The sequence below is a fragment of the Periophthalmus magnuspinnatus genome, chromosome 2 (assembly GCF_009829125.3).
Source record: "Periophthalmus magnuspinnatus isolate fPerMag1 chromosome 2, fPerMag1.2.pri, whole genome shotgun sequence".
NCBI lineage: Eukaryota > Metazoa > Chordata > Actinopteri > Gobiiformes > Gobiidae > Periophthalmus > Periophthalmus magnuspinnatus.
The window spans coordinates 16,562,183-16,577,154 of record NC_047127.1 but is presented as its reverse complement, the minus strand read 5'-3'; the positions used below and the strand labels follow the sequence as shown (position 1 = coordinate 16,577,154).

The window sequence follows — 14,972 nt, the reverse complement described above, 5'->3', positions numbered from 1 at the left end:
AGGCCTTTTTCACGGTTTCTATTGAAAAGGTATTGGATTTATACAAGTGATTTGGTCCTGGTTGAGACGTTGGTTTTGTCTTGGTTTAGACCTGTCTTAAGCCTGGTGTAGTCCTGGTTTGGTCCCTGGCTAAATCCCTAGTGAAGTCCCAGGATTAGTCATGGTTTAGACGTTGTATAAATCCGGTTAGTCCCTGGTTTAGTCCCTGGTTTACTCTCTAGTTTAGTCCCCGGTCCAGTCCCCGGTCCAGTCCCCGGTCCAGTCCCCGGTCCAGTCCCCGGTCCAGTCCCCGGTCCAGTCCCCGGTCCAGTCCCCGCTTTAGTCCTAGTTTCCAGTCTGGTTTAGCCCTTGTTTATCCTTTCACTGTGGATAATGTTTTGATGAGCCACCAAGTGCACAACTGTAGCAGCAGCTCATATCCAGACGGTCCCAGGTTCAATTCCCGGCTTGTGCGTTGTTTTCATGTAGTTTGCATGTTCTTCCTCTGTCCTCCAATCTCCCCCCATCAACTGAAAGCATGCAGCAATTCTCCAGTTAGCTGACCAGGATCATAACCAGATCTGGAGGGGTCCCCCCTCTCTGTTTAAAGGGAGTTTTGTAAAAGATAAATGTTCTTTTTGGTGAAACAGAGGAATGCACAGGGAGGGTCTCAGTCCTTATATAGACTCTGCTCAGACACATATGGACCACCGCTGTTTGTGTGTCTGTAGCTGTAGGGTTCAATCTAAAAAAAAAATCATCATCATGTTTTTCAGAAGATATGAAATTGGACAAACAAAATCTTACCTTTTTGTTTGATTTTGAATAGAGCTGCACGAAATTACAAAGGCTGCCATTTTTGACGTACCATATTTCCTCCAAAAACAACAGCATCTCCTGTCTTATTCTGCATAAAAACTGGTGCCCCTGTAGTTTAGATCTGTACAAACATGTTCTGAAATGTTCCAGTGCGTCAGATGCCCTCCCCGTGTATGTCAGATGCCCTCACATGTTCTTAAATGTGATTCATCAGTTCAGATGTCAGTTCTTCTGGATGTGTTTAAAATGTGAACTTTGAACAGAATCTTTATTTTTTAAATAAATGTCAGAAAAATCATCATTAAATTTTTTTCATAAATCATTCAGCTCTTGTTTTGAGCTATTTTTATTTGAGGAGGAGACGGCAAATTGTACCAAAATGTGTCTGGAGTAAGGTCCACTTTATTTCCCCCCATAGGAAATGTGTCTTGTACATTTGACCCATGTCTCTGGGTTAACCCTGCATTTAACCCGTCCTTCATTGTCTCTGGGTTAAACCTGTCAGGATCAGTGGGGCCCATCCCCAGATCTTGTGCTAGTCTTGTTCAGGACTACTTTAGCTGGAGGATTTGACCCATTGTGCATGTTTTGGGTTGGGTTTATTAAAGCTGGACTATGTAGCTTTTCTAATTGATGGTCTTGTCTCCATGGAGATGCTTTGGAATGTTCCACAGTAAGGCAATACATAGAGTTTGGATTTATTCTATTACAGGTGTTTATACTGCTTAAAAATACCTTGTACTCTTTGTGTGAGTGGGCTCGCCTCTCCATAGATCTGATGATTTTAATATTATACTGAAACATTCCAGACAGCAATAACATCTCCATTGAGACAAGCACATGGCTGACCCTCCAACAGGAAAGTGTAGCTTTAAAATCGTTTTGGGGCCGGGGACAGGATATGCTTTGTTCTGATTTAAAACATTTTCCTTAGTAATCGTTTTATTTTGAAAGCCTTGGTTGTACTGTATGAGGACTGTTTGTTTTTATTTTGAAAAGCCTTCTCTCTGTAGTATTTTATTTTGAAAACCCTTGGTTAAGTGTAAGATAATGTGAGTCACAGGACAGAGAATCAACCGGTTTGGGGGGAGGAAGACTAGTAAAGCAGAGTAGAGGGAGAGGAGGATGAGAGAAAATGAAGAGGGAGTTAGAGTAGAGGGGGAGAAGACAGTTTAGAGAGGGAGGAGGGGAGGACTGGAAAAGAAAGGGAGAAGATGGGCAGAAGCAGACAGGAGGAGGGGAGGGGAGAGGAGAGGGAAAGAGGAGGAAAGAAGGGTGTGAAGAGGAGAAGAATGGAGAAGGAGGTGGAGAGAAGGAAGAGAAAAGGAGGGGAGGGCATACGAGGTGGATTAGAAGGAGTAGATGGGCAAAAGAGGAGGGAAGAAGGTAGAGAAGATAAGGGTAGCATAGGAGGAGAGGAAAGAAGATAGATTGGAGTATAGAAGATGAAGGGGAGTATAGAAAGAAGAGGGGTGGAAGAGGAGAAGTGAAGGAAGGTGAGGGGCAGTGAGTGAGTTTGTATTCAGCCGTGACAAGAAAAAAAGTCTACATTTCCAGGTTTTATTTTGAAAATCTTGTAGCTGTTGGTCACCCCTCTCTCTGTGAGAAGTGGGTCAGTGTGCTGCACTCTGGATAGCATTAGCATTTAGCTTTAGCATCAGGAGGGTCCAGCAGCTAGTGGGAAAGATTGGTATTTTTTAAAACTATGCTAAGATTTGTCAGTTAGGGCTGTAGTTGTTTAGTTGATTAATCGCTTAGTCGATTAACTGTTTAGTCTGCGGAGTCTTAGTCGACCGAAATGTGTACTGTGTATACATGCCCGGTGTCAGCAGTATAAAGTCAATTTCAATATGACCATTTATTGTCTAATATAGTGGCTCACAAACCTTTCACACCAAATACCACCAGATCTAAGGCAGGTCTATAACAGGACTATTCCAGGTCTAATCTAGGGCTAAACCAGATCTAAACCAGGTCTATAACAAGACTATTCCAGGTCTAAACCAGGCCTAAAAGGATTAGAGAATTCCTACTGTAGTTCTAAATAGTGCTGTCACGATACTAAAATTTCAAACTCTTTTTTGATACTAGACTCGATACTCAATACCACAATAATAATAATTAATGATTTTCAGCATTAAATGGTAGTACTTTCTCTTATCGTTCCATGTGTGTAATCCCTCAGTGTCCAGGTAGGTTCATAGTGGTCCATGGGTGTACACTAGTCTATGTGTCTAATACTTGTTCTTATACAGCTCAACATCATTCTAAAGCTATTCCGGTTCATTTCTGTCCTGTGAATGACTTTAAGTTCAAATGATACTAGTTTCAGTATTGATTAGTATCAGATTTTCGATACTTTTGACAACTCTGCTTCCTGGTTCAGATCCGGTTGGGTTTAGATCTGTAACTTTAGCCCCTCACACCATAAAACCTGGATCGTGTTTCAGTTTGTGCAGATCATTAAATTTGAGAACGTCAAACCTGCGCCACCACATTTTCTTTACTCTGGTTTTATTTGTTGTGAGGATGAGTTCATTTACACATTTCAGTTGCATATTTTAAACCTTCTGTGTAATATTCTGAACAAGAGTATAAAGGAAGAGTTTAAAGAGTTTTGTACCTGATCTTTTCCCCATGTAGTTGAGCAAAATGTGTCCTGCCCCAGTACAGATACAGTATATTGTTTAAGCGGCTCTTGAGGTCAAAATAAGTCCACTTTGTACTGTCTGCATCTAATTTGTGTTTTATTGTCAGAGAATGCAAAAAGCAAGTTTGTAAAAAGCACTTTTAAAGTCATCACGGTGAATAATGATGCTTTGAATGCATTATAATACTTTTATCACATTTCTGATCCTCCTCTTGTCTCTCTTCAGGGTCGACATGTCAAAACTGGACAGCTGGCGGCCATCAAAGTCATGGACGTCACCGAGGTAAGAACCAGATGCCCGCACCTTCGTGTCACATGCCGTCTCCTGTGTGTCAGATGCCCTCCCTGTGTCTCCATGGGGTCTTACTCTGTGTAAAAGCTGCTGACCCTGTAGAACATTTGTGTTTCTTGCGGCACTTCTTCAGATATGATTTTAGGTTTTCCTTTTAAAGCCTGTCCTGTGAAAATACGAGATTTTGTGCATTATTTCTTAACATCACATTCACTTTAAAGTAAAAATCAGATCTTATGTCCACACAGTTACTCTTACTTGTGTACTAGTTTTCCTAAATGCTTTTTTACTGCTGGGCCACGTCTTTGTACTACATGTTATTTTGAAGTAACAGTGCTTTTACTTGTACATTGATGTGTACTTTTGTGCCGTGGTTTCTTGTAGTAGAAGGAGCAGTGGGTTGATGAATGTGTATAAATGATGAAGCTGAGCAGACAGAGGAGCCATAGACCTCAGAACAGAGCTGTTAGTTTCACTGGAGTGCTGTGGTTTCTTTGTGAGTGGGAGGGCATCAGGGGCAAAGATGAACTGGAGTCGCATCCCATTGTATTTGATTTATTGAGATTAGGGGAAAAATGAAAAATGTATTTTTTCATGCAGATTTATGTTGTTGAAGTGAAATCAAATCATGAATTTAAAATGAGACCACCATTTCTTTATTCACAACAAAATGGACTCTATTGGATTGGAGAATTTTGTCAAGTCTTTGTTTGGTCTCCAGTTTAGTCCATGGTTTAGTCCACAGTTTGGTCCTGGTTTGATCCTGGTTTAGTCTCTGCTCTAGTTCCTGGTTTAGTTTAGTTATCTAGAGTCCCTGGATTAGTCCTTGTTCAGTCCCCAGTTTAGTCCTTGGCTCAGTCCTCGGTTCAGTCCTAGGTTTAGTTCCTGATCTGGTCCACAATCTAGCCCTCAGTTTAGCCCCTGGTTTATCTCCTGGTCTGGTCCCCAATCTGGTCCTCAGTTTAGTTCCTGGTCTGGTCCCCAGTCTAGCTTCTGCTCTAGCCCCCGGTGTAGCCCCCGGTCTAACCCCCGGTATATCTAGCCCCCAGTCTAGTCCCCAGTCCAGTTCTTTTTCTAGTCCCCGGTCTAGTTCTTTTTCTAGTCCCTGGTCTAGCCCCCGGTCTAGTCTCCGGTCTAGTTCTTTTTCTAGTCCCTTGTCTAGCCCTGGTTTCTGTCTGGACTCGCCCTTCTCTCTGATGTCATAGCACTGACTCAGTTTTATCTCCTCGATGACACATGCTTTTATGAGTAAGGTTTTATGACTTGTATGTTTGGCCTGTTCGGACACAGGTGTGAGAGGAGAGCTGAGATTTCCGGTAAAACTTGGAATGCCTCAGGACAAACTCAGTTTCAACTACTGAGTTTGTCCTGATTACAAATACCGTACATTTTGGATTATAAACCGCTACTTTTTTTCCCCGCTTTGAACCCTGCGGCCTATACAGCAGTGCGGCTTATTTATGGAATTTTTACTGGATAACGGCCCCTGGGGGGCGCTCTCTAGCTGTAAACGTAAAAGTGAGACAGACATGGGGAAAGATTCTGCTCTGAAGAATTCACTAGTTTTGATTTTGAATGATCATTTTGCGCATCATGAAATGGATATGATGCAGTTTTTAAGATAAAGAAGGAAATAGAGCAGGGGTCGGCAACCTGTAACACGCAAAGAGCCATTTGGACCCACTTTCCACGTAAAATAAAACACTGGGAGAAGCAAATACTTTTTGACATCTAAAATGAAGATAACACTGTGTATAATAACAATAATGTAACGGAATAATGTGGGTTTTATTTTCACGGACAAGCCTTCTACACGTGGCAGATAAATATGGCCAAAATAACTTAAGTGCATAAAAAAATACAACTCACCAAACCGCTGCATCAGTGTGAGCCCTACGCTGATTATGTGATTATTTCTACTCTGCTCCGCAGTTTCTTTAAAAAAACAAAACAAAACTCTAAAGGCGTATCTTTTAATCCTAGGTGCTTATTCTCCATGTGCCAAAGCAGTTGTGAAGGTTTCATTGCCTCATTTGCTTTTCCCGCATATTACACAGAGCGGACTCTGTGCGTGTCTGATGTGTTATACGTGAAACGTCATCGCGTAGACAAGAGCAGATAATATACTTGCTACTACATCAAATAGATTTCTGTGGCGATTTCCAGCAGGATTTTCATGATACATCTACGGACGAGCTTATTAGTGTGTCATTAGGGACGGGCGAAAGTTGCTCCTGACCCCTGTGCGCACAGCGTCTGAAAATCAGTTCTCTTTACGCAGGACTGTGAGCTGTGTCAGTGTCAGTTCCCAAGCCACGCAGAGCCGCAGTATAAGGCTGAAAGAGGCGCATGCGGCTCCGGAGCCGCGTGTTGCCGACCCCTGAAATAGAGCCACTGCACGTAAGCTCGGCATTAATGAATCCAACTTGGTCGATATAAAAAGACGACAAAAGTTTTCAGAGGAAATAAAAGCAGATTTTCCGTGTTGGTGCAGCTTTATTTTCTAAACCTGCAGATGTGTTCATCCCGTGTTGATGTCGTGTTGGTGCCAATTTTCAGGCACAGTTTTTAAAAAAGCGGGTCGGTGTACCGTCTTTCTGTGTAAATATCTCATGTTACAATATGAAAACCTGCGGCTTATATTCAGGTGCGGCTTATATATGGACAAAATTGATTTTCTTTTCAAATTTAGCTGGTGCGGCTTATATTGAGGTGCGCTCTGTAGTCCGAAATTTACAGTAAATGGTTTTCTATTTAAATTATGCATATGAATTATTGGTTAAATGATTATTAGCAAAAAGGAGAGGAGTGGGCCAGAGGGTCAGACAGGGCAGAGGAGAATAGGAGAGGGTCAGACGGAGCAGAGGAGAGGGTCAGACGGAGCAGAGGAGAGGGTCAGACGGAGCAGAGGAGAGGGTCAGACGGAGCAGAGGAGAGGGTCAGACGGAGCACAGGAGTGGGCCAGAGAGTCAGACGGGGCAGAGGAGAATAGGAGAGGGTCAGATAGAGCAGAGGAGAGGGTCAGACGGAGCAGAGGAGCAGAGGAGAGGGTCAGACGGAGCAGAGGAGAGGGTCAGACGGAGCAGAGGAGAGGGTCAGACGGAGCAGAGGAGAGGGTCAGACGGAGCAGAGGAGCAGAGGAAAGGGTCAGATAGAGCAAAGGAAAGGGTCAGACGGAGCAGAGGATTCCTGGTTGTCGTATATTAAATCTTTTTGTGTTTTCAGGACGAGGAGGAGGAGATCAAGTTGGAAATAAACATGCTGAAGAAGTATTCGCACCACAGGAACATCGCCACGTACTACGGGGCATTCATCAAGAAGAGCCCTCCAGGACACGATGACCAGCTCTGGGTAAAGACCACTGCACACTCCCCCTCCTCTGGTCCTGCTCATCACTCGGCCCCATCACCATAATCAAAATAGTGTGTAAAAAGTTTGATTTATTTTTCTGTGCTACAATAAGGTTTGAGCTTAAAGTGCTTATGACAGGTATTTATGAATCTATAATTTTGGCTTCATTTGGAGGGATTATACCTGTTGTAAATATAAATTATAGTTTTACACAAATCAAGAAGCAATTTGTGAAGAAAAACTGGATTTGCCAAACTGGGAAACAGAACATTTTTAGAAAAATATATAATGATCTTAAGTGTGTTTTAGTGAAATGAGTGAATCAATGAGTTGTCCAACCTGTAAAAGGAAGGTCGAATTAATAATTTCTTTGACTCATTATTTACTCTAAAGAACTAGGCATCAAGACTGTTCAATACTATATCAGCCAATAGAAATGCGTATATCCGTATTGAAGTTTAATGTAAATTTACGCAAACATGTAACACATTGTTTTAGATTCCAAATAAATAAATGTGTTACTTTTACAAAAGTGAAAAGGTAATATGTGATCTTTACGTCAACTCAAGATAAATGTGTGGGCTTCACTATTGATTTAAAAGACCCCATATTTAGTTTTTTTCTGTGCTATAATGTTGTTTCCTGTTGTGTTCTGTTTCCTTCACACATGTTTAACACACCTGCATATTTAGGCTGAGTTCTTCTCTCAAACTGAAAACAGTTGAGCTTTGGAGATACAGACAGCTTAATAATAAAGTTATTCAAAAATGTGTGAATGAAACAAAACACAACTCCAGGTCTGTTTTTGAGAAGTTAACGACATTAAAACATGGTTTAAAGCTCACAAGAGTTAGCTTCGGCCCAGCTATAGGACAAATGTCAGATATCGGCTCAAAAAATCCATATTGGTCCATCCTTATACAGAACTGCTATAACTGTTTCATTATATTTCTTTATTGCAGTTGAGGTTTTTTAAACCATATGTAGAATAATTTTTGTGGTATAAATCTGCTTTTGACTTATTGTGTCAGTGGCAGAAAGTAGTTTGCATCATTGTTTATTGTCTAGAATTTCCTCACCAAAATGTGTTTATTTATTTATTTATTGCAGGGACAATGCACATTAATAAACATTTGCATGTAAATATGCCAGAATTAGCCCGAGGGCTATTTTTCATCCGTAGTCCCGGGACAGGTGTAAAATGTCAACCTGTAGGAAATAAAATACAATAGAATAAAAACAAGGTTATTATTTACACTCTAAAATCATTCTTACATACAGTCGCATATAACTCCATTCTTATAGTCATAAAACCACATTCAGCCACATACATTCATTTTCAGCCACAAACACAACATACCGTTGTCTACATACACACACAGACACAAACAGACATACAACAAAACTCAGAGGCAGGATGGAGACAGGAGCATCGAGAGGTGGATGTTAGTGGTGACAAGACTGATTTTCAATTAACCATTTCTTTAACTGTAATTTAAATGAGGTGTAAGTGGGGAGACTTCTAATTGAGGTGGGGGTGGTGTTCCAGTCAAGGGCAGCTTTCACAGAGAAGGTGGTTTGGCCAAAGAGACTTTTTCTGAGTGGGATGATGCAGTCCCCTCTCGATGCCCCTCTGGTTCTTTTGTGGTCAGAGGTCCTGATGTGAATAAACTGTGTGAGTGGAGGAGATGACAAGCCATGAATGATTTTATATATGAGACAGAGATGAGCATATTTGACCATGTTTTCCCAGTTCAGTAAATTGTGTTTTTGGAGGATTGGACAGTGGTGATAAGAGTGTGGTTTCCGATCAAGAGTTTTGATGGTCCGTTTATAAAGAGAGTGGATGGGTTTTAGAGCTGTAGAAGTTGAGACAGTAAGGGATATGGGAAAGTATCATGGAATGTATGAACATTTTGGCTGACTGTATGGACATTTGAGGTCGAATGTGTCGAAAATTGCTGAGATTAAATTTGATGCGATTACTGATGATTTTTATGTGGGATTTGAAAGTGAGTTTTGAATCAAGGTGACACGAGGTATTTGTATTCTGGAACCACCTGGAGCTGTTCACCGCACACACAGACATCAGGATTTATGGAGGAGCTGTTATGAGATTTGGTGAAGAACATTGCGACTGTTTTGGATGTGTTTAGCTGTAGACATGAGTGCTGTAACCAATTTGTGACATGAACTAGGGCCTGTGTGAGTTTGGCAGATACGGTGGAGATGTTTGTTCCATGGACATAAAGAACTGTGTCATCGGCATACATCTGGACAGAGACATTAGAGCAAACAGATGGGAGATCATTGATCTATAGTGAGAATAATAATGGACCTAAATTGACCCTTGTGGACACCAGTGGAGAGACTAAGGGGGGAGGAAAGATGTGACTGAATTCTAAAATATTGAGAACAGTCTGTTAAATAAGCCTGAATCCATTTTACAGTATTGGCAGAGAAGTGAAGTGTTGCAACTTATTCAGCAGAATGTTGTGATAACCATGTCAAATGCCTTTCTCAGATCAAGGAAAACAGTGCCGACCCCACCCTTGTCCAGTGATTGACGAATATTTTCTGTAAAGAAGCAAGTGGCCGTTTCAGTTGAATAGTTGGTTCGAAATCCAAACTGCATTGGGTGTAGTGTGAATGGGGTGGTGTTAAGGTGGTTTATAATCTGTTCAGCAACTAGTTTCTCAGCAAACTTTGGACATTATGGGAAGTATACTTATTGGTCTGTTAGTTGGCTAATGAATGAGGGTCACATTTTTGAATAGTGGGACAACGATGGCAGATTTCACGTGCTTGGAAATGCTCCCCTGTGAGACGGACTGATTAATTATGTGTGTTATGGGTTGTAAGAGCGATGAGCCGAGTTCCTTTAGCATTATTGAGTCCATGTTGTAGATGTCTTTGCATGTAGATGATTTAAGTGAGTTAATAGTCCGGCGTACATCATAGTGGGAGACACTCATAAGACTGAGTACAGGCGCATGTTGATCTACAGAAAAATTATTTGTACATTCAGGTGAGAAATGATTTGCGATGCTAGCCACAGAGTCAATAAAATAGTGGTTAAAGGCTTCTGCCACTTCAGCTGGGCTGCTTACAAGGTTTTGACCGATTTTTATTTCAACTGTTATCTGTGTTTTTGGGCGATCACCAATCATTTTTTTGATTTGGTCCCATATTGTTTTACAATTTCCATTTGCCTTTTCAATTAATGTCATAAAGAAATCAGCTTTAGCTTTCCTGAAGGACCTTACCACTTTATTTCTCAGCATTGTAAAATGAACCCTGTCTTGAGAGGACTTGCTTTTATTCGCGATCTTTAAAGCACTGTCTCTTTCTTTCATTAGTTTTTTAAGGTTATCATTTATCCATGGAACTTAATTCATTGGGAAAAATTATAAAATAATTCTCACAGAAAATTAGACATAAGCAGAGAAAGAATAAATAAGATTTTCACACTCTTGTTCACAATCCTCCATGGTTATTAGGTTGTCCCAGCAGACTTCATTAACTTTAACTAGAAAGTCCTGATATTTGTTTTTCAGAATGCCCACAAATTCCTCCGTATTGTTTGCATTAAAGCGCTTTTTGCTAATTTTTCTATTTAACACGATGAGGTTGTGGTCAGATAGACCTGATGGCATATTCAATGACTTTACAATTCTCTCTGGCCTGTTACTAAAAATTAAATCAATTTGTGTTCTTGTTGAATTTGTAATTCTTGTTGGTCCTTTTATAATTTGTACAAGATCAAATTTGTCTGTGATTTTCTTAAGTTTCTGACGAGTGTTTCTGTCTTTCCAGTTTATGTTGAAGTCCCCCATAATGATTATTTCCTTGTCAAGATTGCATTGCTTTAGTAGGTGTTTGAAATTGTCATAGAAGCTGATGTCGGCAGATGGTGGCCTATAAATTTATATAATTATAAAAGACATTTGTTGAGAGAGCAAAATTTTGAGGCCTAAACATTCTAACAGCTGGTCATTTGCCCATTGGATTTTTTCGCATTTAATTGTATTTTTTACATAAGCCATCACCCCCCCCTCCCTTTCTGGACCTTCCCTATCTCTCCTATATATGTTGTAGCCAGAGATATTTAGAGCCGCTGTTGGAGAGTTGCTTTTGAGAAACGTTTCAGACATGCAAAGAAAGTCTCGGTTGGAGTCTAGCAGTAGATGTTGTATTTGTTCACTCTTGGATAATATACTTCTAATGTTTATATGGCCACCTAGGATTCCCTTTGGTTTAGCCTCAGGATCCCAAACAGTGCGAGAATGATTGACAGTCTGAAAGAACTCCCACTTCCGATTCTTCTGTATGCCTTGGTTCAGCTGTTTCCTGTTACATTTTTCAATGCCACGTGAATGGAGAAGCGCATGAGTTAGTTTTTTAGTTTGGTTAAACGCGTTTTAAAACAGTGTGTGAACCCTGGTTAGATTCACTTTGTACGGTAGTTTTTCAAGCCCAGAGTGAGGTTCTAATCGCTCCCGGAGGGTACGCGGCACTTCACAGGCTCCTATCCCAGCGAGAGGACCCTGGGCGCAAGGGTCCCCGACATCCACAGCGTCGGCTCGTCTCTCTCAGAATGTATGACAGGCCTAGTCATGATACACATGCAGTATTTTAAAGCTCCTTTGTGTAACTTTACTGATGAAGAGTGTGGCACCCACTTTGAAGACAGATATGTTTTAGTATCATCATTGTGATTTAAAATCAGTATTTATAAGAACTGTATGTATCCACCTCTTGCAGTTTAAAGAGGTACTACAGGCTCAGCTGAACCTATGTTGGGAGCGTTGAACTACAGATAGACGACACATCCAAGTATTTCTCATTCTCACTAAGCTGCAGAGACTGCACTAGCACTGATTTATGATTGGCTGCAGATCCAACATTGAAACTGGCAACCCAAAATTAGACTCATGAGGCTCTTTCTGATTTGGACAATCATCATCATCATCATTGGATAATCATCTTGAACAAAACACCAACTCTATGTCCTATATTTTTTTAATCATGAATAAATCACAATCCAATTACTGGTAGTTATATTTGAACATGTTTACCCCCTATCTGTGGACACAAAGAGGTCAGGTGAAATTTAAATGAAAATCTTACATACAGTTAATTTTATTTTACCAGGAGCCAAAACTACTTCTATTAATAAACTATTTGAGCTTTCACTGTATTGGGACTGATCTGCTTTCACCACCAGCTTTAGCTTCAGTGTTTTTAATTGTATTTTTTCTTGCCTGTAAACTGTGCTTGTTGTTGTAGTTGGTGATGGAGTTCTGTGGTGCCGGGTCCATCACAGACCTGGTCAAAAACACCAAAGGAAACCAGCTCAAAGAAGACTGGATCGCTTATATCTCCAGAGAGATCTTAAGAGTGAGACCTCCTGTTTCTGCTCCTCTGGTTCTCTGCCTCCTCTGGTTCTCTGCTCCTCTGGCTCTCTGCTCCTCTGGCTCTCTGCTCCTCTGGCTCTCTGCTCCTCTGGCTCTCTGCTCCTCTGGCTCTCTGCTCCTCTGGCTCTCTGCTCCTCTGGCTCTCTGCTCCTCTGGCTCTGCTCCTGTCTGCTCCTCTGGCTCTGCTCCTGTCTGCTCCTCTGGCTCTGCTCCTGTCTGGTCCTCTGCCTCTCTGCTCCTCTGGCTCTCTGCTCCTCTGACTCTCTGCTCTTCTGGCACTGCTCCATCTGGCCACTGCTCCTCTTTACAAGTTTTATTTTTGTTTTCAGGGTTTAGCTCACCTTCACGCTCACCACGTCATCCACAGAGACATAAAGGGACAGAACGTTTTATTGACAGAGAACGCAGAGGTCAAACTGGGTAGGTACAATTTTTTAGTCCTGGCTCAGTCCCTGGTTAGTCCCTTTTTGTTCGGTCTGTGGTTCGATCCGTGGTTCGATCCCTGGTTCATAAACTTAATTCTCTCTTCTCTTCCAGTGGACTTTGGTGTGTCGGCTCAGTTGGACCGAACCGTAGGTCGGAGGAACACATTTATTGGGACGCCATATTGGATGGCCCCAGAGGTGATCGCATGTGATGAGAATCCAGACGCCACGTATGACTACAGAGTGAGTCTTTTACATCTATACAACTATGGTGAAGTCCCCACTTTAAGTCTCCTGGTTAAGTCTTGACTTTTCTTCTCCTTCAGAGTGATCTTTGGTCTTGTGGCATCACTGCGATAGAGATGGCAGAAGGAGCTCCACGTGAGTCACCATTTTAAATCTTGATATTTATTTAAATACATTAGATTTTTTTTTTATTATTAAACTTTGTCTTTTCTTTTCTTTTTCAGCTCTTTGTGACATGCACCCAATGAGGGCCCTCTTTCTTATCCCCAGAAACCCCCCGCCCAGACTCAAGTCCAAGAAATGGTACAAAACATAACAGGAGTCTAAACAAACTTGTTTAGATGCACTTAATCTGACTGGTATCTCTTGCTCTACCTCTCTATCTTCCTTCTCTCCTCTTTTTCCCCCTCACTTTTTCTCTGGCTTTCACCCCCCTATATATATATCTCCTATCCCTCTCCTCCCCCCTTCCTCTCTCTTCTTATCCTCCCTTCTCTCCTTCCCCTTTCTTTCCTTCCTCCTTCTCCCTCCCCCTGTCTTTCTCCCTCTCCCTCTTTCCTGCCCTGTCTCTCCTCCTCTGTCTCCTTTCTCTCCCTGTCCCTCTCTTTCCTCCCTTTCCTTTCTTTCCTCTCTTTCCTTTCTCTTCTGTCAGGTCTAAGAAGTTCTTCAGTTTTATCGAGAGCTGTTTGGTGAAAAATTACACGCAGCGTCCTCCCACAGACCAGCTCCTCAAACATCCCTTTATCAGAGACCAACCCAACGAACGACAAGTCCGCATCCAGCTAAAAGACCACATCGACCGCACCAAAAAGAAGAGAGGAGAGAAGGGTGAGTAAAAGAGGAGAGGACGGAGGAAGGAGAGAGGGAAGAGACCAACTGGTTCAGCTGTAAGCACTCACGCTTCACAGTAAGAAGGTCCCGGGTTCGACTCCTGGGCCTTTCTGTATGACCTTTGCATGCCTTTGCATGTTCTGCCTGTGTCTGTCTTAAAACATGTACTTCCCTGGACTGCCCTGGTCAAATAAAAGTCAATGAATCAAATGGATACTACTCAAACACACATTTTTTTTCTACAGGACAACAGTTTTTGCGTATTTACTTATGTGTTCTGTGTTTCAGATGAGACAGAGTATGAGTACAGCGGCAGTGAAGAGGAGGACGAAGACCCCCCAGAGCAGGAGGGAGAGCCCAGGTATGAGAGACTTTAGGCCCCTGCTGTAGGCCGGATTCTGTCCTGCTCTAGTCCTGCTCTAGTCCTGCTCTAGTCCTGCTCTAGTCCTGCTCTAGTCCTGCTCTAGTCCTGCTCTAGTCCTGCTCTAGTCCTGCTCTAGTCCTGCTCTAGTCCTGCTCTAGTCCTGCTCTAGTCCTGCTCTAGTCCTGCTCTAATCCCTAGTCTTGTTCCAGTTCCATAGTGAACGTTCCCGGTGAGTCCACGCTGCGTCGGGACTTTATCCGTCTGCAGCAGGAAAACAAGGAACGCTCGGAAGCTCTGAGACGACAACAACTTCTCCAAGAACAACAACTCCGAGAGCAGGAGGAGTACAAGAGGCAGCTGCTCGCCGAGAGACAGAAGAGGATCGAACAGCAGAAGGAGCAGAGGAGGAGGCTCGAGGAAGTAAGAAGGGATGAGACAAGAGGGGTGGGAGAAGAGGAAGTACTGAGAGACAGTGCTTGCAAGAGACAGAACAGGCTTGTTCAGATGAGGAGGGAAGGACAGAGGGAAGGACAGAGGGAAGGACAGAGGGAAGGACAGAGGGGAGGACAGACGGGAGGACGGAGGGAGAGGACGGAGG

General features: G+C 42.3%; 1 pseudogene; it reads left to right on the top strand.

The window, feature by feature from the left end:
- Positions 1-14,972, top strand: part of LOC117381254 (mitogen-activated protein kinase kinase kinase kinase 4-like) — a 46,628-nt pseudogene that overhangs the window by 1,373 nt on the left and 30,283 nt on the right.